Below are 4,636 nucleotides of genomic sequence, written 5' to 3' on the forward strand. Positions count from 1 at the left end.
CCTTTACATCACACTATGCCGCATGCTGTCTCAGCTATATCATTGACCTGCTTTTTGTTTTTGGCCTGCCGTATGGCCGTATGGTGCTTGACACAGCCAGTGATTTCCCACTGATACAGTTGGCTTAAATTTCATACTATTATAAATAATTGATTGATTTGGAAATGATTGATTTAAAAGGCCATCTGCTGCACAATAGCATGACTATACTACCGTTTTGTTGTTCCTTCAAGATAATGGCTTGCTTCCAGTTAGGACGTACAAATGATGGGCTAATTTGTCCTTTTAGCTAGAGACGTATTTTTCGTACATTATCTGGACCTCGTATCATTTAAATTAACTCTGTATAACAACAGGCGAAAGAGGACTTACATTGAGATAGTAGGTTTTGGGTACTGAACGGCAGATCAATGTTTGAACCATCACTAACGGGCATTCTCATGTCTCATTATGAGGCTTCTTAGGGCCCACATTACAGCTGCTTGACTGAGCAGCCTTAATAAGGAAAGTGACCCAACACCAATATGAGCAGCAATAGGGTTTTTTTTCTCTCACGTCCATCTACTACTATCTTCCATGGCCCTGTCTCTTTCCTCTTATCTGTCTGTCCCCCTTCCATCCTTCCTTTGCCACAGCACCCCACCACCACTTCCACTCCCCCCCCCGTGTGTTTGGCAGTCACACAGTCGGCCATGTGTACTGAAGATGTTACATAATGCCCTCCTTTCACTGCACTCCAGATCAAAGAGAACAATCTAGCACAGAAAAATTGCTCCTTGCCGATGTTCTTCTCTTCTACCATCACATTGTTTTATCAGTCTTCAGTACCCAAAGAACTATACAGTAGAGTGCATTATTATCTGCTTTGGCATTCCCCTTCATGTTGAAAACCAAACAGAGCAAATGGGAAATGATCAGAGGTTCACTGTAAAAAAAAAAAAAAAGGTTAGACCAGATAGACAAGACTTGATAGAGATGCTTCAGGCGTGAAGATCTTACACCTCACTTTTTTGACATGCTCTCATTCATTTACTAGTCATTACACACATTTGCAGGGAAGTCAACTTTAACCCAGTCAGGAAAAAATCAAGCAAGTGTCAAAACGAGATTGATTTTAATAAAAGAATATCAAATCCTCTCACAGAAAAGCTTCAACACAATTTAATTCAATGTAACTTTGACATTTTATCTTTGAGGACCTGCCTCTCTTACAATTGGAAAAAAATGTCCTTGAAAAACTGATGCAATTATGATGAAAACGTTTTTTTCTGGAAGCATTTCCGCTCAACATCTTGCAGAATTCTTTCCTGTGTGTGAACGAGCAGACTAGCCTAATTGTCACCACAACAAAATAACCTAATATAACTAAATGTTCAACACACATGCTCACACAAAGCCAGGTAGCCTTGATACAATTAAATGAAGAGAAAAGAACGAAAAATAAAAAAAACAAAGCCCCCTTATTCACACAAAAACAAAGGTCTACATAAAGTGGAAGAAACAGTGACAAAGAGAGAGGAAGAGCAAGAGAGCATCAAACGCTGTCAGAGAGGCTGGGCCTGTCCACAGCCTTGTGAGGATTGAAATAATGAGTGTGTGCTGGGGGAACATTTGGCAGCACATTTTGGGACCAAAGGGCACAAATGACAAAATAAAGAACAGGGAAAAAAAGATATGAGCCTTTAGTGTGCAATTTTCAGAGAATAGATCCTCCGAAGGGGGAAAAACTTGTTCAACTGTTATACAGTGGTGTACAAGTTACATTTGGGTGCATGTAGAACACACTATTGTCTCTAATTATCTAAGTATTCCCATAGTGAATCTCAGCAGATGTAGAAGTGTCTGATTCCCTCCAAAGAGCTGAGATCACCAGCAGTCCTAATCTCTGTTAAACCCCCCAGTGATGGAGAGTGGTTTGCTGGTCTGAGGGAGCAGTGCAGCAGGGTTATCTCTGGCCCTCAGCCTGGGGAAATGTACAGGTGAACCAGGAATAAAAGCATCTTTAGGACACAGCACATGCTTGCACTAGTGCATAGCAGAACTGTGAGTCTGTGTGGCCGCTGCATCAAGTGAATTGTGGTGGAATGGGAGAGGGCAAGGTTTCAGAGTGGGTTTGGCGCTCAAACTGTTATCACACCTGACAGTGTCTGGTTTGGGATCCAGTGGTGCACGCGGCATACGTAAGCGGCTGGTCATCTGTAAGGCAGAGTGATAGGGTGTGACGTGTCACACGCCACATTAGGCCCTGCCAGAGGATGTGTTTGACAGGCCACAGGAACTCCACTCCCCGCACAATGTATCGCCTCCACTCATATTCTCAGACCCACTTGATGGCTCCAAGCTCACATCTGGGGTTGTATTTATAGAATACCAACTTAAATTCAGCCAGTATTTATAGGAATGTGATGTTTAATAAAATATAAATGTCAGCCATTAATTAATTTGGAAGTAATCTCAAAGCCTTTTAATGTATCATTGGATACTGGCAAGGGTTTTTCATTCATTTATAGAATTAAAATGCATGTTAACTGGAACATGCTTTTTAGCATTAAATGTGAACTATTAGTGCTAATAGGTAATAATTCCAATACCTTTTATTTCAACATATTTCAAGTATTAAAAACAATACTTGTTCAGACAATTATGCATTATTGTAAATGTTGACTCTCTCAATACCAAGTGCATGTTTTTACTTGCTGTCACGTGTGCCTGTGACATTCAGTCCTATCTACATATCACACAACAAATGACACATGTGAAGGAGAGCAGATATCTCAAAAGCATCTGCTGAATTAAAGGTAAGGAAGTCTGCAGGACACATAGAAATAAAGTTTTAATAAGGTGCAACAACTAATGTTTAGACATACAGGATGACTTCATTATAGAAAATGAGTTTTCACCTAAAGTTTTTACGATGACATTGTAAGTTGCTGTACCTAAAATTTTTGTATTCCAACTCTGATGCGTGCATTGGTGCTTGGTTAGATAAATTGGATAAATGGGACTGACATAAATATGAATCATTTGTTTGTTTTTTAACCAATTGTCATGATTTTTTGAAACTGGAACATTTACATTTGAAATATCTCTTGAAAATACAGTTTGTAGGTCAATATGTGATTGAGCTACCATTATACAAGTCAATGTTATCAAGTAGTGACCAAATAGTTAAATGATGCTCTGGAATAACCATTATTTAGCCCTCTCAAAGATGTATCCCTACAGTTTGGTGATCAGGTTTGTAAAAAAAAAGATCATACTGTATATGTTGACTCATCATGCCCTGTGGAAGGTTTTTGGTTTTTAGCCAAAAAGCACCTTTAACCTTGATCTGAAAGTAACTGTCGAGGGATTAGCTTTTGCTTAAATGTACACAGAGGAATTGAGTGTCTATGAAGTAAAACTGCATCCTTTCACACTTGAAGAAGATGAAATTAGGTTTATGGTGAATCCAAATCGGAGTCATATTGGATTGGCTGAAATTGTTTATTGGATCACCTTCACCCACTTTAACCCTAACCCTAACTGTTTTATGCTTGTTGACACATGTTTAAAAGATTACAAGCCCTGTGTGGCCTTGGACTTGGCATTGATGCTTAAGAAACTGTAGTAAATATGCACACATCCCTTGGTATGAGATATGAAAGTATAAAAGTTAATGATAGAACATAATCAATACATCTCAATGTTGTTTTCCTCCACATATAATTAACGTTGAACTCCAAAATGTGAGTTGAATTTTGGACTGAGGATGGAGGGAATATAATTATGACCTCTAAATAGATACCTGCATTTCTCATATTGACTATCATTGAACATTTATTATGAACTGAGAACTTACCTCATAACTGAGGCTGCTGAACCTTGTAATTGGAGATAATAACTTGCATTGGGACATTCATATGTTCACATTTAATTTTCATAAGCGCTCCATTGCTTTAGAAAATATCTGATGCAGATGTTGTAACTTATGTAAGTGCTTTGAAAATAGGCGGTGATGTGATATATATTTCAAACTGAAGTACATAAAATAAGCACTGAATTAGAAAATATGGTGTAAGATAAACCTGGAATTAGTCTTGTGGCAGAACATAAGTTTTGTGGTTCCTGTCTCATGTCTCAGTGAGGTGAATGCAATCCGTTGAGCTCCACTGTTTAGCTCTGTCGTGACCTCGTTGGCCGCTTCCGTCTCTCCATCCTCCAGTGTGCTCGCTGCTCTCGGTGTGTCTTACCTGTCACTGTTTAGCTCAGGGAGGGGAGGGAGAGAGCGGAACTAAGGTGCCTAAGGGGAAGAAAGGACAGACTGGACAGGCTGCTGTGGCCATGCCTGGTCCAGCTCACTCATCAGTGAACACAGTTCCCAAACCTCTCTGACAAATCAGAATAGAAAGCATGCACCACATCATAGCTATGATTCACTGCAGCCCCAAGACCAAGCATGCCCTCAAGGCCCTCAGACCTCTTAATCATCATGTGTGCCTGTGTGTGTTGTTTAAGAAAGAGAGTTAGGCAGACAGGGAATGAATGAGCTTGTTTGCATATGACAGCCCTTCTATAAAAGTTTCCTAAGTGTTTTCTGTGTGTCAGAAAGAGTAAACTACAGATTAACAGGCCTTCAAAATGTCTCACAGAGCAG

Source organism: Scomber japonicus, chromosome 4 (genome assembly GCF_027409825.1).
Source record: "Scomber japonicus isolate fScoJap1 chromosome 4, fScoJap1.pri, whole genome shotgun sequence".
In the NCBI taxonomy this organism is placed as follows: domain Eukaryota; kingdom Metazoa; phylum Chordata; class Actinopteri; order Scombriformes; family Scombridae; genus Scomber; species Scomber japonicus.